Source organism: Dermacentor variabilis, unplaced genomic scaffold (assembly GCF_050947875.1).
Source record: "Dermacentor variabilis isolate Ectoservices unplaced genomic scaffold, ASM5094787v1 scaffold_17, whole genome shotgun sequence".
In the NCBI taxonomy this organism is placed as follows: Eukaryota; Metazoa; Arthropoda; class Arachnida; order Ixodida; family Ixodidae; genus Dermacentor; species Dermacentor variabilis.
The window spans coordinates 4,367,549-4,390,329 of record NW_027460335.1 but is presented as its reverse complement, the minus strand read 5'-3'; the positions used below and the strand labels follow the sequence as shown (position 1 = coordinate 4,390,329).

Sequence of the window (22,781 nt, the reverse complement as noted above, 5' to 3'; positions counted from 1 at the left end):
CGAAGCCCTGGCGTACGTTATAATGTTATATAGCGTGCTTTAATAAGTGCGCATACCCAGCACGCAATGGAGACATTTGCACTGTACGCACTTTTATGTAGCGCTGCAGGTTTTGCATGGCGCGCATGACAACGTGCCGGGGCGTGAGTCTCCGCTTCGATCACGATTCGCGCTTGCTTAATTGCTCGCTTGCCTAACAGGAGAAAATAAATAAACACAGTGCCCTCCGCATGTGTTTACAACACGCTCGTGCGATCCTTTGCGCTGATACGATTCAAAACATGTTGCCTCCGGGCTTATAATGTTGAATCCGGGCTTATAAACTAGCCCGGATTCAACATTTAGTAAAATCAGGCTTCACTTAGTCTCATATCACCTTGAGGACGTAGTATTATAGCTAAGTTTCCTCGTAGTTATTAATATAGGTTGTCTGTTACGGTTGTACTAAGCTTAGGAAACCCGCCGTGGTTGCTCAGTGGCTATGGTGTTGGGCTGCTGAGCACGAGGTCGCGGGATCGAATCCCGGCCACGGCGGCCGCATTTTTCGATGGGGGCGAAATGCGAAAACACCCGTGTGCTTAGATTTAGGTGCACGTTGAAGAACCCCAGGTGGTCAAAATTTCCGGAGTCCTCCACTACGGCGTGCCTCATAATCAGAAAGTGGTTTTGGCACGTAAAACCCCAAATATTATTAAGCTTAGAAAAAGATGCTACCATTGCAACGAAGCTGATTGTTTTTTTTTTTTTATCTCTCCGTATACAAGATGGGCAACAGCATTTAGATACGGAACGCCTTGCAAAAGCCTACTCGAGGACATCAGCGTAAGTGGTTTGCATCCGTTGTGCACGTGCATACAGTTGAGACACTAGAGAGCTTCAGATTAGGGGACGCAAGCCGCTTGCGTCGCCTAATCTCAAACTCTCCCCTATCTGTGCTTGCCCGACGGCCCTTAGCGGCGTACACAGTATCGCTCCAGGCAGACGAGCGAACTGTTCCACTCTGTATAGAAGGTATATACGCTACGAGGGAGCGCATACGGACGGGTAAGCGGTTCGCGACATGACGGTTGGTTCCCGTGCAGGCAAGACACTCGGCGATTCGCGTGCCGGGAAAAGAACAAAGCGGCGGCTGCAGGGAGCACCACAATCACGTGACTCATGCGCGTCACGTGAGGGGCCGAGAGAAACGCCTGCGGTCACGCACCCGGGGCGCCGTAATGGAAGGGAATTAGCTTGCACCGCTCAGGTACAGTGTGCGCGTGGGACCACATAGGCGTGCGCGGTTCACACGTGTCGTGCGCTTCTCTCTCTACAACTCTGTACCGTGCAGCGGCTGTACGTCTTCGAGCCTGCTGTATCCTCACTCCCATGTCAAAGGCGTTAACACGTACACGGTCACGTCTTGTGACGCCATACCCGGCATCTGAGAGTCGCACTTTGGATCAATACTACCTAGTGTCATCCCCAAAGTATACGCCGAGTTGTATACGAATGGGTGCTTGCCGACAGGAGCAAGCACAAATTGCAATTGATGCGTTTGCCGCACTGCAGTGCGTGGTATACGACCTAAATCATGATTCATGCGTCTGCAGGCGCTATGCGGCCCTCAAAGCCTACACTCTAAAATCTGTCTCACATTTACGTGGCGGCTCCTTTGAGCTGCTTTCCTCGGAGACAGCAGCCTCGACCAGACACTCTAGATACTCGTTATACTGCGTGTGCGTGCGTAATGCATATGAGCGGGTTATTTGATTTGTCAATCTTGTCATCTGGAGTATATCGCGTGCTAGGCGTGTGCCCAGCCACACATCTACACCATCCATTAAAGAATGTTTCTCCACGTCAAGCTCAACGCAACACGTAGCTATGGTCCCATCAGAATCCGGCCAATATCAGACAATTCAAACGTGTGCATCATAATGCCGCCACCTGGCGCCATACACCACACTCCTACACCCCACTACCCTTTCCCTTCCCGTGGAGTACGCATGATTCAGAGCAGAAGTATATAAAAAAAGAAAGGCAATAAAGGCGTTTCCAAACAAACTGGCGAAACCGCAGTTCTTAAGCACTGTTATTGATTGGCTTCCCGCCGTTGCTCATGCAGTTTGCTATCATGATTCGCCATGGCAGCTTCATACGTAGTGTACGAAATGATTCGTGGGTATACGCGCCCAGAGAGCAGAGACAAACAACTACGTAACTGACAAAATGAAGACGGCATCGAAGTAAAAAACCATTCGTGTTACTTTGCTGGCCCGAACAAGATGGCGGTTTAGCACCCTGCCTCTATCGTGCACGCAAGAAAACGTACTTACGTTCCTTTATGAGCCATTTGAGGCTACGTTCTATTTTCCTTAACTTCGTACACGCAGTATTTCGATATATAGACAAGATTCTAGCTTTCATCTTAACCAAAGATTCTTGCTTCGTTCTTTTTTTTTCTGTTGTTTTCTTTTTCTTGTCGACGCGAAGTGGAATCATGTCGGAGACACAATTTCAAACTGAGTTACGATAATTGTGATCGAAGCTGTATTTCTAGGCATCAAAGTTCACTGGATCCAGTGTTGGCCCGAATTGGAGCACACACACCTATGAGTTCCAAACGCGACGGCCTCTATCTAGCACGGAAGCAGCTAGATGCGCCAAGTATGCAGAAAACTGGGACCACTTTGTCGAAATTTGACAAGGAGCAAAGGAAACAACACTGCGAATAATCAGGCTGGGCATGTCCGCAACCAGATGCATATGACAGCGGCAGGTAATTGAGAGCACGGAATCTTACAGGTTTCGCACAAAGCACATCAGCGTCTCGCACGAGTTTCGAGCAGCACTGTGTTCTGGCGGCTACGAACATCGCAATACAGCGCGTGAGTCTGCGTGTAAACGTGAAACACAGCGTGCAAAACGCGTCAGTCTGCATCTGTTTTAAGCTGGCAACGTTAAAAGCAATAATTATTTTTTTCGATGTGCTTTGCTAGAGCTAGACAGAGAAACCATTTTTCGTTGAAGAAGGAGAGCACAAGGATAGAGAAACAGGAATGCTAACGTTTGAGTTACTCTACGTCCCCTTATTTTTTTTAGCAGTAAACACAACCTCTAAAGAACGCCAACTGTAGGTCAAGGCCAAGCTCTTTGCTTTGCAGTTTCTGTGCCTCTGCCTTGTGCACAAAATGAAACACTCGACCAACTCACAAAAAGAAAAAGGAAACGCGTGTCTGAAGCAACGTGGAAACATACTATGGCGTATAATCCCGTTCTTACGTCTCTCTCGCTCAGCGGACCTCCTCTCCCTTCACGATGCACGCAATTCGTGACACGAAGTGCGCGTGTACAACGAACGCGCCGCATCCGTCTGCACTCCGTCTCAACATCTCTGTGCGGTGCAGCCAAAAGTACGGCGCTCTTGTTTAACCAATCAGTAACGACAATCAGCTGCATTTTTCAAAAAAGGGAGGAGCAGACATCGCCCACTGCGCTGCTTTGATCGTGCCTCGAAGTTTCCATTCAATAGGCTTCGCACAATGGGCGATCAGCGGCGGACAATGGAGGAATTCTTCTGTTTCTCTGTTCCGGGTTGGTTTACGCGACCCAACAGCTTTCGTTGTGCTGCGCCGATTTAGTGAGACGAAGTACAACGACGGTCTGCCTCCCCCCCTCCCCCCTTCTTTTTTTTTTTCGCACGCTCACGTACAAATCGCTCTGCGGAAATGGGAAGTCCCCGCGGTTGATGCATTACATGTGCGAGATGACATGCGGCACGATATGCGGCAAGGGTAATGGCGCTCTTAATTGGCACGGGGTTCGGGAATGCGTATGCGCGCGTGGGGAGTAGAGGGAGAGAGGCGGGAGGGAGAGGGACTACTTTGTGGTCGTTCAGAGGGAGAGACGATTCATGCCCACGGCGTTGCTCGTCGTGACGAGCCCCTCATCCGAAAGACGGAACAGGCAGAGATCTCGCTGAAAAAAAATTGCAGCGAAAATAGCTCGCGGATGATCCCCGTGCTTGTACATGTGCCGGACTCTTAAGATCGTTTAATATCAGCTAAATTATACGTTCTTTAATCAACAGGATTTCGCGTGCATTACCATATATACCACTTTACAAGCAGCCGCAATTCGCAGTGATACTTAGCGTCCCCAGTCCCACGCAGCGTGCTCCTCCGCGCCACTCACGCACCATTATACCACAGAATTACAAAAGAGGACATTTGTGCTCCCAACAACCTGTGAATGTGCCTGGAAGCGGCAGTACGTGTTTATATGTGATACGATTGCTTAATAGGACATTATGTTTGTGATACTTGTTTTTATTGGCGCAGCGCTCGAAAACATACCGCGTCTGCGCTTGTTATATATAATTTTGTAATTTTGCGATTGTATAGTACGTAGCTCGTTGTTGTCCGCAGTATAGTCTAAAACTTGTCTAACGGCGCTGTGGCGAACTCAGGCAAACTGCTGCCTTTTGCTGCATGCCCCCAAACAGCTGTAATTGCTGTATCGTTACTGTGCGTCTCAAGATGCTCGAAAAATAAATAAAAATTAAGGTATGTCTCGTGTTGCAGCCTGACACTGCAATCGCACTTGCCGTTTTGGATGTGGGCATTTCGTCAACGACACACTAAAGTTCGGACGGTTTCATTGCCGACGTGCGTACCTTTGTAAGTACATCCAACCGTTCGCCATTCACGCGAGTCCATACGCTGGCGCATCGCCCTAAGCCGTGTACTTTAGCAGTGTTTTCAACCAAAAGCAGGAGACCTAGCAAAACATAGTATGTAAGAAGGGTAGCGTACGAAAACAAAGGATTGTTCAGTGCGGCGTACAGGTAAAAAGAACGCGGCTGGGTCCAACCTATAACCTCCGCTCCAAAACCATCTAACGTCTCCTCCAACCTTTATCTCCCCACGAACGACACGGAACGGACACCTATAGGACACACGAGAAACGAAACCCTGCTTCGTGAACCCTATCTATATCGCATTTAGAGGAAATTGAAATAAATCATCCCGCTAAGCTCGAGGACGCTGAGCAAAGTGTCCATCCTTCCTTGTAAGGATGCAAGTCAGCTAGCCACAAGGGAATTCGCTACTGTATTACGTTCGGCGACGAGGAAGCGGTGGCTCCAGAAACGGGTCGATGTCGTCGCGCTGTAAGATCTGACCGCGATCGCGGCGAAGGCGTTATGTAGTATATATCAACGCGGATGACGAAACCGGCGAGCCACCAACGGCGAGGAAAAGACCGCACAAGTCGACGGCGCTTTCATACAGTGGACTCGCGCGGATGATCCGCTCGGGCAACGCGATAAGAGAAAAAATAATCCCGGACAGCGTGGTAGCGTATATAGGCGCGCGCGAAGCCGCGGGAACTGTATACACAACCGCGACCAATCCAATCCGAAGCTTCATCCAAAGAGCAGATCAACGCGTGAAGTTGTGCAAGTGTCTTTTTCGGGTGTTCGTTTCGTTCGACTAGGTCTTCTTTTAGGTTTCGCTTGTTTACGCGCATCTTCTAATCGACATGTTTTGGTGAACGGTGCTTTCGTTCTTTCTCTGTTTTTCTCTTATTTTTCTGTAAAGAAACATTTCATTCGATATAAACATTCGATATATTCTACCCCGCCAAGCAGCTCGCCACTTGGCGGTTATCTCTTTCCGCGTGTCGGAGGAGGTGCACAGGGAAAGGATGGCGGCTTCAAGCGCGCCCAAATGCGGCGCTGCATGCATTTAATCTGGCGCGAGAAGCTGCCGCACCCATTTGCACCCTCCTATCTAGCGATTGCAAGGTATTGCCAGACAGTGTGTACAGCATACAGGCCAACACCCATTTATAACGAACGGATCGGCTTTTTCCCTCCTGTAGTCTGGCGATGACTGCGTCACCGCGAGCAGGTTAAAGAGGGAGAAAAAGAAAAATCGAGAAAAAGAAAGAAAGACAGTAAGGAAGAAAGAAAGAAAGAAAGAAAGAAAGAAAGAAAGAAAGAAAGAAAGAAAGAAAGAAAGAAAGAAAGAGAGCGCGATTTCGCGCGTGATGAAACACCGGGAAGACGCCGGCTCGGAGGTCGTCCCCGAGTCTGGGCTCACATAGTTTCCTGGACGGAATGAAGAGTGTCGCAACGGACAAGATACGACACCGACAAGAGCTGGTCGAAGAGAGAGAGGAGGAGGAATCGATAACGGCACGACACCTCTGAGCTGAGAAGGGGATCCCGGGCCTTGCAGAGGCGCGCGCGCGACTCTGCGTAAGCGCGGGTGCCCCGATGTGTGCAGGTATAATACACCGAGCGCCTTCTCTTCTCGCTTGACTGCGCTGCCTGTTGCGCCGTCTGAGAGGATGAGCGGCGCTGCACCACAGATAGCAGCGCACGTGCGCGAACAGAAGAGCCACGCGAAATCGGGTACAGGCAGCGGCCTGCTTTTAAAGGGAGTAATCGAAGAATGCAAGAAAGGAAAGAAAGCGCGAGAAAAACAAACAAGGGGAAACGCGGCAGAACCTAATTCATTGCATATTTCCATGGCACGGTGTCGGTAGAAACCTTGCAAATGTCTGCCCGATTCCGAACACATCTACCTAACTGCACTGCTCTAGTGCGTTTACTCTTTGTCGCGAAAACTGCCGCGGAAATGCCCTTGCAGTCATATCGGATAAGGGCCGCCGCCGTCGACCGAAGAATAGGGAAAATAAATGGCGGGTTTACTTTAAATGTGTAAGTAATAAGGAAGAGGGGAAATGAAAGTGGAAGAACCGATAACTTGCAGCCGGTACCAAAACTGGTGGGAGCCGAACTGGCATAACTGCGGCGGCCATCCTCCCTCGCACCCACTTTTTCGGGTATTCGTGTTTGTACACCAGACCCAGAAGAAGGACTGTTGGCACGCGCCATTCAAGGACGTAACGGTGGGCGAGGAACGTTCTTTTAACCCCACGGGCGTCACGTGGTGCGTGAACTTGGCAGAGGGCATCTCGCTAGTAAACCCTCCCATGAAACTTGGAGGCATAAACGCTGGCATAGTCGAGGACCGTAGGGCTACGTCACGAATTTAATAACAGGCCATTTCATTATATGTTTTCCGGACAGTGTGGTAGAGGAAGTGCTTACACATTTGTGAGCCTATATTTTTTTTTTTTCAGTGCAGTGAGTTTCGTGTATCAGTCTGCATTTGTCTTCTTTCTTTTACGAACAACACAGCCCACAAATTTAGAACATAAGCAATGCAAAGTTGAAATCTCCCTCTTTTTTTTTTTTGTAATGCGTAATTGAAAACTTCATTACGCTGTGTTCGATGTAATATTGCAAAATATAGTAATACTTAGAATGGAAAATTAAAATTCCTTTTCTTTTTGTTCTTATTTCTACTTTCCTAATGCAAATTCCAACTAGCCCAGCTTTCTGTACTATGCTGCGTTCGAGAACGACCACGAACGCCGCCCCCCAAAAAAAAGAAAAAAAAAATCAGCGGCTATCTGGGGACCGTTCTCAGGCACTCTCGGGTGCCGTTGGTTGTGCGGAGCGTGCTTCGCGCGATAGCCGCCGGTCATGGTGCACGCTTTGTGGGGCGCCATACATCGTTGACAAATGGGGCTCGTCTCGCGACCCGGAGACCGCGATGGAGGAAGAGCCTTCGCAGAATCCCCCTCGCTGTTCTCCCACGGCGAGGCCTTTCTCGGTTGGCACGGAGCGCGCATCCGCGGCGAGAGCTCCGGGATGCGACGACAGCTCTTGACGAGAACAGATCGCGGCCGGAGACGAGGGGGAAGAATTGAAGGGGCGAGAGCGATGGAATACGAGTGAGGGAAAGAGGCGAGCGGGGGGAGAGAGAGGGCGGAACGCGAAAGCCAACTACCGAGAGCTTATTTTTTACAGACTCTGCGGCGATAGCGAATAATAATATTTGGGGTTTTACGTGCCAAAACCACTTTCTGATTATGAGGCACGCCGTAGTGGAGGACTCCGGAAATTTTGACCACCTGGGGTTCTTTAACGTGCACCTAAATCTAAGTATAGGAGTGTTTTCGCACTTCGCCCCCTTCGAAATGCGGCCGCCGTGGCCGGGATTCGATCCCGCGACCTCGTGCTCAGCAGCCCAACACCATAGCCACTGAGCAACCACGGCGGGTGTCCGCGATAGCGAAGAATTCACACTTTCTTCTGGCGCGATCACATATGCAGGTTGTGACCGGCACGCGGACTCCATTCTTCGAACGTGCTACTGCCGGTTGCAAATGTTTACGAGGCACGTGATTTGTGATCAAAGCTGTACTTTCACCGATACCATAAAAAAAAAAATAAGTTATGTTGTTTTACGTGCGAAAAGCACAATATGGCTATGAGGCACGCCGTAACGGGGGAATGCGGAGTAAATTTGACTACATGGGGTACACGCATGCATTCTTTGCGTTTCCGCCCCATCGAAATGCGGGCACTTGCACCAACTCCTGCATTACAGCCACGAATTTAGAACAAACCTGCAAGAAGTGACCTGGCTAGCTTTCTGCGCATGCGCAACACATCTCACACGAGAGATAGCGGGCGGCAATGAACATTTCGTCGCGCACGACGTCGTGTGAACGGGCCGCATGAGGACAGTTGGCTCGCGCCGCGTCACATCGCAAGACGCATGTTCCAGGCCTTGCGAGTCCATGCATCCACACACGTGTCCAGGAGCTTGTGACGCCCCGTGATTCACGCCCCGTCACGAGCAGGCGACGACCCGTTCTAGCGCGGCGTATGACCACGCAATGACGTAATTGGAGTCTGAACGGCATTTGAGAACGCCAGTGTACTTTACGGCAAAGTGGCAACGATGAACAATGCCGAGCGTACGCCGAGAAGGCGAAATTCAATTATTTTCTCCGCGTAAAACAGCATTTGATTTGACAAAACATTTAAAGTTATTTACCGATGTACAGTGTTCTATCAAATGCCCTATCCAACCTATTTCTACAAGGACCGCGTCGCTGGGATAATTCTGAAAGAAAAAGCAATAAACCGCACCATTCCTTACTTATTTCTCAGTATTTTGCGGAGAGGCTATAGCAATGCGCAAAATAATTTTTTTATGATAAACTATACTTGCGAAGCAGTCACAACAAAGTGGCACAATGCTAAGAAAAGATTTAAAAAAGAAACTATTCAATCTGTAAACATTGCATCCCTTCTCTCTTTTCGAGAATACGCAAGAGGCAGTGGAACCTAAGACAACGAACTGTGTAGCGTGCCTATGCAGAACCTTCGTAGACTACACATACAAAGTTTCGCGGTGCTATTAGAAAACTGACTTTTTAAATAAATTTGCCTGCGCCCCACCGATCTTCAAAAACGAGTGATATTCGACGGGGCCTCGCAAGGCCGCAATTTTTGTTTCAGCAAAAATATTCTGGCAAAGTACTCCGCGCAGGGCCACGAATTTTAGCAGAAATCTGAGATAGTCGGCGTCACATCCGCAAACGTGGCTTAGAATAATCTTAGCTTATCTATACATCGTGACCAGCCAGACCAGCACGCTGTGGTTAGAACGAGCTATCATGAAGGACTAAATTTCGAAGTGGCCGCGGATCGTACTTCGTGAAATACGCAGATGATGATGCAAAAGTCTCGCGCACGGAAGCGTTTCAACCTATAGCACTTAATCTCAACTCCACAATAGGTCTGGTCTAACAGAAGTTTGCAGAAAAAAGTTATTAAATAGACGCTCCTAAATGAAAATTACGGCAGCCAGAAAAAAGAATTCGCTGTCAACGCAAGGCTGTTAATCTGCTACAAGCATAAGTGCAAAGAATACAAGGTTGTTTGGATCGGACTGCTGGTACGATCTGTTGGGAACTCGGCGCTGACGCCCGTGGTTGTACCTGGGTCGCAAGCCCCAAGGGTAGCGTTGGCCTGGCGGCCTGGGGTACAACTGGAAGCATCCGAAGGTCCCGGCAAAGCATGAGTCGACTGGTAACAACGAAACAACTTGTTTATTTTAACATCGCAAAGAGTTGGCGGTCAGGTTTGACCGTAGTAGAGAGACGGGAGAGCACTTCACTCAACAGAAGAAATCGGAGCCCTCCTTTTGGCGTCCGGGGGCAGCTGTTTTTATACTCTCGCAGTTGAGGGCAAGAAGGAACCCCTCAAAAGACGAGCACGTGAATGTACAATGGGCTAATGGTGACGCACACTGTCGTAGCGATGCCGTAGCACCATGTCGAGCACGATCTCGTAGCACCCTGTCGTGGCGCTGCCGGTCGGACACAATGACTGTAATGAGAGGATGGTCCCTGCTTTGGCATCGCCTGTTTCGGGCACAATGACTGGAACGAGATCCCTGCTTTGGCATCGCCTGTTTCGGGCACAATGACTGGAATGAGATCCCTGCTTTGGCATCGCCTGTTTCGGGCACAATGACTGGAATGCGAGGATGATCCCTAGGCGGTCGCATCGCCGCAGTCGCGCCTGGAAACACCTGGCGAAGAGTGTTGCGGCGACGACGATCGGGCCAAAATGTCTGCCGCCCCGCCGCAGTCGCGCCGGCAAAACCACGTGTCGCAGGCGAAACGCAACAGACCGCCCCGCCGGGGGAAGGAGATCCCGATGGACAGGGGACTGCATCCGCTGTCCGGAGGGATGTCGCTCGATGATGCTCATAACCGAAGTCGGGCGTCCCTCGACGTTTCTTGAGCGCAGCGCACAGAGAAGGCCTCGTTCTCTTGTTCAGGTTCGCACAGGACACTGCAAAGTGACTTCGGGAGAGTTCACATTTTTGTTCTCGTTCCCGGCAAGCGTTAGAACTACGCTGAAACTCAACCGCTCAGTCAGCAAGCACGGCACAACCCTCACTAAGCCCTGCCAGGCTCTTTCCCCTTTTTATACCACTGCCTAGTTCCTTACAGTAGTCTAGCATCACTCAGAACGCGTCCACAAATTGAAAAATTGCACTAGAAAGCATATCATCACTTTGAAACACTAAACAAAAGCAATATGTTAAAAAAAATCCTGCCTCAGGAAGAAAACATCAGTAACAAACAATTTTGAGGCTGATTCCTACGTTAGGGGCTTCGACTTAAGCCATCGGCGTTACCGTTGAGACTCCCCTTTTTGTAACGCACCTCAAAGGAATATTGTTGTAAAGCGAGGCTCCAGCGCAGGAGGCGGCCATTTTTGGGAGAGATGGTCTGCAGCCATTGGAGAGGGCAGTGATCCGTCTCAATGATAAACCTCGAGCCGGCTAGATAGCATGACAATTTCTGAACGGCCCACACGAGACATGCACACTCTTTCTCGGTGGCGCTATACGCCTGCTCACGACTGGTCAGCTTACGACTAGCATACAGGACGGGGTGTTCTACTTCTCCATTTTCCCGTTGGCACAGTACAACGCCCATGCCTCGCTCACTAGCATCGCACTGAACAATGAACCCTTTTGTATAGTCTGGCGATCGTAGCACAGGCTGGCTTGTTAGGGCACTCTTTAGGGCGCTAAAAGCTCTTTCCTTTGTCTCGTCCCAGACGACTGTTTGAGGCTCTGTCTTTCTTAGAGCATCCGTCAGGGGAGCCGCGATATCAGAGTACCTAGGGATGTACCTCTGATAGTAGCCGGCGACACCCAAGAACGACCGAATATCGGTCTTGGTGCGCGGTTGCGGAAAGTCTCGCACAGCGGCCACTTTTATTTCAGAGGGGCGGCGACGACCCTGACCAATCACGTGACCGAGGTAGACAACCTCGGCCTGTGCTAACTGGCACTTAGGAGCCTTGACTGTCAAGCCCGCTTCGCGCAGGCGGGTTAGCACTGCCCGCAAGTGTGTCATATGCTCAGACCAGGATGCGGAGAATATCGCTACGTCGTCTAGATACGGTAAAGCGAATTCTTGCTGTCCCCGCAACACTTTATCCATGAGGCTTGAAAAACAGTATGGCGCGTTCTTCAAACCAAAACTCAACACTTTAGGACGGAATGTTCCCATTGGTGAAATGAACGCCGCATACCTACTAGCCTCTTCTGTAAGTGGAACCTGCCAATAACCCCTGACAAGATCTAGGGTGGAAATAAACTGAGCGCTACTAACTTTCTCAAGGCGCTCCTCGATGTTAGGGATCGGATAAATTTGATCCTTAGTGATGGAATTAAGCCTGCGGTAGTCGACGCAAGGACGAGGTTCCTTGCCCGGTACCTCAACTAAAATCAAAGGGGAGGTATAATCACTCTCACCTGCCTCAATAACACCGAGCCGTAGCATTTTCTTTACCTCCGCCTCCATAATATCGCTCTGGCGGGGTGACACCCGATACGCCTTGGATCGTACTGGCTCTGGGGAGGTAAGTTCTATATCATGAGTAAGTACAGAAGTCCTACCAGGCCTCTCAGAGAACAGACCTTGAAACTCTTGTAATAGCTGGTGTAGTTCGGTTTTCTGCTCGGGCGACAGCGGTGCTTTACTGATAAGGTCACTAATGACTTGACCGGTGTCTTCCCTGTTCGTCACTGAGCCTAGTCCCGGAAGCTCGACCGGAAGCTCTTCAGGAACGTTTACCATCATGCACACCACTGCTTCCCTTTGTCTATAAGGTTTGAGCAGATTACAGTGGTAAACTTGCTGTGCTTTCCGCTTTCCTGGCAGACTTACCACGTAGTTAACGTCCGACAGTTTCTGAACAATTCGTGCTGGACCCTCCCACTGCACGTCTAGTTTGTTGTTTAGCGATGTGCGCAATATCATGACCTCATCGCCAACCTCAAAACGACGGGCCCTGGCTGTCCGATCATAATAAACCTTGGCCCTCTGCTGGGCCTTTGTCATTGCTTCACCTGACAACTCCTGTGCCCTTCTTAAGCGTTCGAGGAGCTTAAGCACGTACTCCACCACGACTGGGTCGTCGCCCCTACCTTCCCATGATTCTCGAAGCATGCGAAGCGGAGATCGAAGCGAGCGACCGTACACCAGTTCAGCTGGCGAAAACCCCGTAGCCGCATGCGGCGCGGTCCTTAAAGCAAACATCACCCCAGGCAGACACAGCTCCCAGTCAGTTCGATGTTCAAAACACAACGCTCTCAACACGCGCTTCATGACGGAGTGGAGCTTCTCAACGGAATTCGACTGTGGGTGGTACACTGAGCTGTGTAGCAGCTTTACCCCACACCTTTCGAGAAAAGTTGTCGTCAAAGCGCTAGTAAACACTGTGCCCTGATCTGATTGGATTTCCGCAGGAAAACCAACTCGCGCAAATATGGACAGTAGTGCATTAACTATCTCAACTGAGCTGAGTTCTTTAAGCGGCACTGCTTCAGGGAACTTTGTCGCTGGGCAGATCACAGTCAAAATGTGTCTGTACCCCGTGGCTGTTACCGGCAGAGGTCCCACTGTATCAATAACGAGCCGTCTAAAAGGCTCCGTTATGATAGGTACCAATTTCAACGGCGCCCTTGATTTGTCCCCTGGTTTGCCCACCCGCTGACAAGTGTCACATGTCCTCACGAAATGGTCTGCGTCCCGAAAACACCCTGGCCAATAGTACTCTTGCAAGAGACGGTCCTTAGTTTTCTTAACTCCTAGGTGTCCGGACCACGAACCCCCATGTGACAAGCGCAACAGATCCTGACGATAGCATTGAGGCACGACCAGCTGATCGAACTCCACTCCTCTGCGGTCTAGATACTTCCGGTACAGGACTCCACCCCTTTCCACAAAACGCGCAGTTTTCCTGGCGATACCTTCTTTGACATTGCAGCGCACGTTTTCCAGGCTGCCATCCTTTTTTTGCTCGGCTATCAAAGCCGACCGGCTGACTTTTAGCAACCTATCAAGTCCGTCTGACGTAGGCGCGATAAGCAAATCAGTAGATAGCTCTTCTAACTTTCCCGCGTCGGGCGTTTCCTCTCCAGTATCTGGCGCCTTTAACGTTACAGACTCAAGTTTATTCAGTTCGGGCGTGCTCGGAATATCAGCTTGCTGCGCCTCTGACCCTTTTTCGTTGTTTGATAACGTCGGCCCCGCAACTACCGCCTTTGCAGCGAGCTCCCGAACCTTCGATCTGGTTAAGGCCTGAACACTAGCTTCACCAAACAAAAGCCCCTTCTCGCGCAGGAGGTGATCGGACCTGTTTGAAAATAGGTACGGGTACTGGGGTGGCAGCATAGATGACACTGCCGCCTCTGTCTCAAGCGCTCCGAAAGGTCCTTCAATAAGCACTTTTGCTACCGGCAGACACACGCTATGAGCTTCCACGGCTTGCTTGATCCATGCGCACTCGCCCGTGAACATATGGGGTTCTACGTAAGACGGGTGAACTACATCCATCGTAGCTGCGGAATCGCGAAGCACTCGGCACTCTTTCCCGTTCACGAGGAGGTCTCGCATGTAAGGCTCGAGAAGCTTCATGTTCTCGTCAGTGCTGCCTATTGAAAAAAACACAACTTTTGGTGTTGTTTCCGGACACTGCGCCGCAAAGTGACCCGGCTTCTGGCACGTATAACAAACGCCCGCTCGCCTCATCTCGAACCGCTTTCTGCGTTCGGCTTCGGCTGCCGCCGTCTCTTTACGTTTGGTCGGACTGCTTTCACTTGCATCCTCACTACGCGTGTTCCCCTTTGCTCTCATGGGTGTGAACTTCGGCCTCTCAAACTTCGAGCCAAATTCACCCTTTTGACCGTCCTTAGCTCCGCGAGCTCGACGCGTCACAAACTCCTCGGCTAGCTCAGCGGCTCTAGCCACCGTACTCACGTCTGGCCTATCCAAGACCCAGTATCGCACGTTCTCCGGTAACCGACTATAAAACTGTTCTAGCCCGAAACACTGCAGAACTTTATCGTGGTCACCAAACGCTTTCTCTTCTTTGAGCCACTCCTGCATGTTCGACATAAGCCTATACGCAAACTCTGTATATGACTCACTTCTGCCTTTCTCATTTTCCCGAAACTTCCGACGGAACGCCTCCGCAGACAGCCGGTACTTTTTTAGGAGACTCGATTTCACTTTGTCGAAATCCTCTGCTTCCTCTCTATCCAAGCGAGCGACTACGTCGGCCGCCTCGCCGGGTAACAAAGTGAGCAAGCGCTGTGGCCACGTTTCCCGAGAGAACCCCTGCTTCTCGCACGTTCGCTCAAAGTTAACCAGGAACAAACCAATGTCCTCTCCAAGCTTAAACGGCCGCATCAGGTCAGTCATTTTGAACAATACGCGTTCTCCTGCACCGTGTGCCTGACTTCCATTACGAGCGCGTTCCATCTCTACCTCGAGACGCTTCATTTCCAAAGCGTGTTCGCGCTCTTCTTTTTTCTCTTGTTGCTCTCGCTCTTTCTGTTCTTTACGTTCACGCTCTTCTTTTTCTTTCTGTTCTTTAAGTTCGCGCTCCTGTCTTTTTGACCTCTCCTCAATAGTCTCAAGGCATTCCGACAGCTCGTCATCCTCAGCCTCTAACTCAAGAATAGCCTTTAGCAGTTCAGGTTTTCTTAGTTTGTCTGAGACATCCAGACCCAACTCTCTTGCAAGCTCCAACAATTTCGGTTTGCGCAACGACTTCAAATCCATGGCTGCTCTGAATGCTGCTTTCTCTACTGCTTACTATTGTCTTGCCGCAACTAACCCGGCAGCAACGACAACCACAATTACCAGCTCTGTTTCTAACACTAACAAAAGCCTGGCAAAGCTCAGAAGAAGAAAGTCCCGCACTCACCAAACCTCGCAGGCAGGAATTCCGCGCAGTCGTTCCGCTGCAGGCAACCAGTCGTCACACAGGGCTCGTTGCACTGCTCCCGGATCGTCGTTGAGCTGCTCAGCATACCGTCAACTGCATCTCTTCGCTGCTGGCCTCCGTTGTCGCGATCTCACCGCTGGCAGACAGTTGTTTGAAGTCGTAGGCGATCTCACCGCTGCCAACCAGATGTTTGGGATCGGACTGCTGGTACGATCTGTTGGGAACTCGGCGCTGACGCCCGTGGTTGTACCTGGGTCGCAAGCCCCAAGGGTAGCGTTGGCCTGGCGGCCTGGGGTACAACTGGAAGCATCCGAAGGTCCCGGCAAAGCATGAGTCGACTGGTAACAACGAAACAACTTGTTTATTTTAACATCGCAAAGAGTTGGCGGTCAGGTTTGACCGTAGTAGAGAGACGGGAGAGCACTTCACTCAACAGAAGAAATCGGAGCCCTCCTTTTGGCGTCCGGGGGCAGCTGTTTTTATACTCTCGCAGTTGAGGGCAAGAAGGAACCCCTCAAAAGACGAGCACGTGAATGTACAATGGGCTAATGGTGACGCACACTGTCGTAGCGATGCCGTAGCACCATGTCGAGCACGATCTCGTAGCACCCTGTCGTGGCGCTGCCGGTCGGACACAATGACTGTAATGAGAGGATGGTCCCTGCTTTGGCATCGCCTGTTTCGGGCACAATGACTGGAACGAGATCCCTGCTTTGGCATCGCCTGTTTCGGGCACAATGACTGGAATGAGATCCCTGCTTTGGCATCGCCTGTTTCGGGCACAATGACTGGAATGCGAGGATGATCCCTAGGCGGTCGCATCGCCGCAGTCGCGCCTGGAAACACCTGGCGAAGAGTGTTGCGGCGACGACGATCGGGCCAAAATGTCTGCCGCCCCGCCGCAGTCGCGCCGGCAAAACCACGTGTCGCAGGCGAAACGCAACAAGGTCTACCAGTTTTATGTATAAATATCTAAGCTGATGGGCGTCACAGTCCACCAAAAGGCTTTCTGAGGGCAAGGGCACGAAGGAGGAAAACGTAATTGGCAAGGGCACCCTAGGCTCCGGCCGTGATGTTCCATATCTTGCAGCAGAACTCCCATTCCTACGCACGAAAATTCTGTATTTGCGACAATTTTGCCTGTATTACTCCAAACAGACCCCCGCAAATTCCCCCCCCCCCCCCACCGCCCCCACACACAAACGCACAGAAAAGGGGTGTGCTGTCGTTTGTCAAAGGGATGTCTTGCTCAAATACATAATTATAGTATTTACTACACCGTTCTTAAAATTCCCTGTAATGTCGCAAAGATTCACTTTTCCCTATCATCCAAAATTGTGGCTGAAAATTCCCCGAAAGACAGAAAATTCCCTGCACGGGACATCACTCCGCTCCGGTTGGGCTCTAACTACGGCAAGCGTCGAGAAAGCAAATAGACGGCCCTGGCTGCCTGAGCAGATGCGTGGCGCCATCTTTTGCCAGTGGCGAGCAAAACGGGGAGCAAGCCTGCGAGATTGGCCGATAGAGTTCGCGTACTGCTGTGGGAGGCACAGGTGTGCGCGCAGCCGGCTTGTACGCAACGAATTACATGTAATTAAATACTTGTAAACGATTACCTTTTTTGGTAATTTGATAGATTAACGAATATTTTGTGTTCTAGGTAACATTAGGCGTAATTCAATTCATTTTTTTCGGCAACCAATCACAAGTAATCAGTTAGGTTTTTGACGAAACATGCCCCGACAGCAGACGCAGGTTTGGGAAACGTTGGGTTTGGCCACATAAATTCGGCGGGAACTACCGAATCGAAACGAATGAAAACATGTACATGGGTTTACTCCTTCCCACAATCAGCGTCCTGCCGCTAGGCCACCTGAACATGGCAGGCTTGCAGATTAGCGCGCTTCTCCTTGAAGTCCGACCTCCAAGCTTTTCTTTCATAATCAAATTATCTCCCTCTCTCCTGGAAGCGTTTATAGGTGACACGCGTGAGCGGCAGGAGCTGCGGCGCAATTCTTTGCTCAGTGCAGTCTATGACTGCTCTGGTATCCGCCGGGCTTTCGGCTGTTAAACGCACGTTTCTAACTGCTCGATGTTACGTCAGTCATATACACCTGTATTCGTGCTCGTAACACACGAACAGCATTGCTAGGTCTGAACAATGTGCAACCTCATAATAAATTACATTACAGATATGGTCACCTTTTCAAGGAACGTGATGGCTTTCTGGCATCCGTTAGAACTAGCCGTTTAAGTATAATTGGCCATCGAGTGACGGGCACCTAGAGCTGGTCCAGCAGATGTTGTTCGGCAGACTGAAACGACGCTTCTGTGGCTCGATAACAATGACAATTTCTAGCCTCGGTGCTAGGAAATCCCCTGATGCGATTTCTCGGTTTTTTACAGGCCCTGTCTGGAGCGCCGTCCCCTAGCCGCAGCAACAGGTAAGCGCTATTCAATTCAATTCAATTCAATTTTATTTCCCAGAAACATCTTGACGGCTTCCTGGCTAAAAGCTGCTAGAGCAGCTTGACAAAAGGCGCAGGAAGCCGTTACAAGGCATAGCGGACAAGTCACATAAAAAAAAAACAGGTATAATCGCAAGCAATGGAATCAAACACGATTTCAGTTTCACAGAGAACCCAGACCCGAGCATCGCGGCACTGAGTAATCACAATGTTTTGAGCAAGCGCTGTTCACAGCCATTTTCTCCAGCGCAGTGCCGCTTCAAAAGTTAGAAAACAAGAAAAAACCGAGAGGGGAGATTACGGAATTAAATTTTGAAAATTAATCCTTAGTGAAGCAAAGAATGTGTGATGGCTGCAGAGGACGCATTGAAAGAACCAGATCAGCTCTTTCTGTTTACCGTACCAATTGGACAATGTTAATAAAAAGTACAGGAGGGAGAGTAATGTAAAAGTAATGGATTACTTTCTTTTTTAGTAATTGTTCAATTACTTTCGTGGGGCAGTAGTTAGTAACCGTTATGAATTACATTTTCTTAAAGAAGTTAAAAAATTACATTATGGGATTTTACATGCCAAAACCACTTTCTGATTATCAGGCATGACGTAGTGGAGGATTCCGGAAATTCCGGAAGCAGCCCTTCTTTCAGAAAGTCTTTGTAGTTGTAACCGTTATGTTTTTTGTGTAACCTGTACAAGTGGGGTGCGCAGGATGCACTTCGATGTTGTAGTCAATGGGGGGGCTTTGTTCGCAATTATCCCTTTTAGTGGTACGCTCTAGGAGCTGTAAGCTGGCCTCTAGGGGACCGAGCGGTACCATATTTAGGAAGCCCACGTGCCCTAAAGTGGTCATTAAGAGGCATAACTCAAGCTGTGAGTGGCACAAGAAGAGGGAAAATGGATGTCACGCCAAACGAACGCAACAACAAGGAGAACACAATAAAAAAAAAAAAAAGAAGTACGGAGGCAGAAAAAAGCCAGGAGGTTAGAAACTGACCAGAGCTAAATTAGGATCAGGTGAGATTCGCGGCTTTCTTTTGCAAGAACTCATCTCGGAGGTCAGGAAGTTCCACCGCCTATGAAAGTCAAACCTGGGGGAGCTGCAACAGAGCAAAAGGAGAACGGAGCAAAAAGTGGCGTGGGCACACCCCTTTCCCCAGAAGTGCGGTTAGCCATGAATAACGCCCACTTGTTTACTCCAGGTGACAGGGAGAATCGTGGGCAAGAATACCGTTCTCGGTGTCAGAATCGCCATAGGGTGCGAAGTTCGGGCGAGTTGGTTGAAGTTCGACGGCAGCGGGCAAAGGGGACGCCGACGCATAGGAACAGAAAAGCACAGGACAAGCGCTGAACTAGCAGCTGAAAGTTTACTGCAAACTGCAAGGAACAAAACACAAAAAGCCCGTCCACGCGCGTGCCCTTACAATTTCCGGAAGACTGATTTCGCGTGCATAATCAAGCACGCGAAAGATATAGTGAACCGAAATGCAAAATTCGTGGGTTTTCTTTAGGTAAAGGCCTCGCCAATTTTGATTTATTCTGTATGCGTGTGCTTTATTATGGCACGTGTTCTTTCTGCAAAAAAAAAAAAAAGTGTGTGTGTGGGGGGGGGGATTACAATCACATGACCGACAATGCGCCGACAGGTGGGGTGAAGGCGTGCCCCTTAAGTCGCTGTTCTGGTGCAGCCTTTCATTAAGGTAAACGCCGGTCTAGCCAACGTACGTTTTTCCACAGGTCAATGGAATGCCGTATGTCACGCGACAAAAACAGGGAACAAAGCGACTGCGATGGTTTTTCAGTGCAAAGATTTCTGCCTGAACGACTCTTGCCCTCTTCTTTTTTTCTTCCGCAGCGGCGATGGAAAATTCGACTGTGCTCAAAGCTAAAAAAAAAAAGAAAAGCAATGTCGCACATCCAATCCCTTGGCAATCTTCTTCAGCCGATGCGTTAAAGCCTGTGAGTGAGGAATCACTGCTGCTGTTATTTGACCTAGCTACGAGTATGGCTTTCACGTGAATCAAGTGTAAAAAGAAACCTCTTCAACGATTTGTGCAGGCTCCGCGTCGCCATCCTCATTGCGCTGCTCTAATAACAGATATATCCCCGGAGCAGCGGAATTATTGGAACTCATTCAGCAGAAGGCTTCAAAACTGAGCCTGTTGGCGCATGTTTACGATAATGTTTGGGAGCAGCTCGAAAAGGTGGAAGAAAGTCGGAAACACGAGTGTAATGATGCGATGATATTGTCTAATCTTGTCCCGTCGTTTCACGCTGTTGCAAAGTATTGTCATTCAGTAACAGTTCAGAAAAGGTTCATAAAAAGGCATAGGCAATGCAGGAAGTACAGAAGGACGGAAGTTATCCACGTCGCCCGCAAACAAACAAACAAGCAAAAAAAGGAAAAGAGAACAACACGAAAAACAGCAAGAAAGAAGAAAAGATAAAAAGTAAATGTAGAAAGAAGCAAGATAAAAAAAAGGCAGATCATTGCCAATAAAATGGAGGGTCCTTAAAAAAACGCGCTGACCCGTTGAGGAGAGCTTAAGTACGCTAGCGTGTCCACTGCCCGTCAAATTGGGCCGTTAAGAGGAGACAACCTTGATTTCTGGCGTTACTGTCAGTTTTGCTTATGGGGCTGTGTATAGTTGGTGGCACAGGCTATTGCCGTCGTTATGATGCCATAAAGGTCACGATGTTTGCGCCCAGAGCGCAACTTCACGTTGATGCATCGAAGAGAAAAAAAAAAAAGGCAAGAGGAAATGCGAGAAACGTGAAATAATTAAAAAAATGGCAGCGCAGTGCGCAGGACTTCTTTACTGTCTAGCGCCCGCCGTTACAGTTTTGTTTCAACCATCGCGGTTTTTAACGATCGCGGAGGGCCATCGTGCAAAATCGGGAGGGCTTCCACGACTTCCATGGTTTAACTGCAGCGCTTTATTGCAAGGCTGCCTGCGCGTTTGCAGTGATGTGCTCTTGGTGTTAGGCCCGTAACGGCTTTACTCAGAGATTGGAAAAGAGTAGCCTAGCAAAAAAGGCATAACCTGATTCACACAACTTCCATCTGGCTTTTCTTAACGCGCTCTTCCGACTTATTGAGATGCACTTCCGAAACAAGTACATCAAGTTAGTTACCCCAGTCTGACGTTGCGTGTACGGCTGTACAAACGCGCAAACACAACATTAGAAATATAATCGCTATACAGTACGAGTATAGCGACGTTTTGAAAACGGGCTGCGTGCGTTTCGTTGGCGTACGTTGAAATTTAGAAGTCGGGCTGTTTGTTTGCGGCGACAGTGTGGTTACCTTACAGCTATCTTCTTTCTTTTTTTTTTTTGATAGTATTTACGAACCGCACAGAATGAAGAAGCCTATTGTGGTCCCGCAATTAAAGCAGTCCTGATAGTTGCTGCGTGCAGTCCCTATTTGTTGAGCAAGGAAACTTGCTGAAAAATTCGCATTCTTAATCTGTTCTGCTCTTATGTTCTAACGTAAAAAAAAATATGTTAAAACATCTTGATCGACAAGCACAGTTATTCGGCGCCTCAAGTATACAGTCGATTCCAGAACAGTGGCGAATCATAGGAGCGCTGCGACAAATAACTCGGCCTAACTCGACTGCCAACAACGAAAGTAGTGGGCTTCGCATATCCACCACAGTACGGTCTTTCTTTATTCTTATTTATTTCATTGAAGCTTGGCAACGCGAGCCGACATGAACAAACAAGGACTGTTCACTCCATGATGCTCGAAAAACCCAGGCTGCTGAAAAAGGCCAGCGCAGAAGCGTGGGAACGGCCTTCTTCCCGTTACGTTGAACTTTGGTGACCATCGAGAAACGAGGACAAAAGAAGGCGCATCGACAGAACGACTTCAAAACCTCTCCACCAACACGGTAACTCGGCTGCAGAAATTAGGCACATGCAACGGAACACAAACGGCTTCAACAAAATCCGAGGTGGGCGAGTTAGTGTGGGTTCCATGGCTATATGCCTTAGTCCTTTCGCGCTTTTGTAACGGAGAATCCAGAAACACCTGTGTGCCCGTTGCTGGTATCCGAATTCACGGCGCTCTTCGTCACAGCTTACATGTCACGTGACACCTCGCACTACGTCTCGCCATGTGAGGATACGCCATGGTAAGGAGGTAAGGTAGCGTCAGTCTTCCTGTACGCTGCGCCAACGCCACCCAAAATACTCGGTGACAACCTATCAGAATTCAACCCGCCACGGAAATGACGCAGCACATGCACTCTGTGCCTCCGTGCTACAAAATGAGACGCAAATGTAAAATAATTTAGGTTCTGCCGTGACGTCACGGAAATCTGGGAACGTAATTGGTTGGCGCCCCCCCCCCTCTCCCATCTGTAGATACGCAAATTCTCTTTCAGTTGGACAGCACTGTGCTGTCATTTTATTTTCACGTTGTCGTCGATCGCAAGTCGGTTCCATACGTCGTCTGCAACCTCCTCTCCAACCATCTGCCGCATGATTACAGGACAGTCGCGTTCGATTTCACGCCAGATCCCACTGCAGAAAACAAGCGCCGTAGGCCACTCTATCTCGCGCTGCGTTCGAAGCGACGGTCATCGACTCCGTCACGGCGCACCACTGCAGTTGCCCAAAACATCGAAGATTGG

The 22,781-nt window shown here is 49.6% G+C and overlaps 1 protein-coding gene across 5 annotated transcripts in view; it reads right to left on the bottom strand.

The window, feature by feature from the left end:
- LOC142568142 (uncharacterized) overlaps positions 1 to 22,781 on the bottom strand; it is a 322,514-nt gene that overhangs the window by 140,583 nt on the left and 159,150 nt on the right. The gene's annotated exons all lie outside the window — the stretch shown is intronic.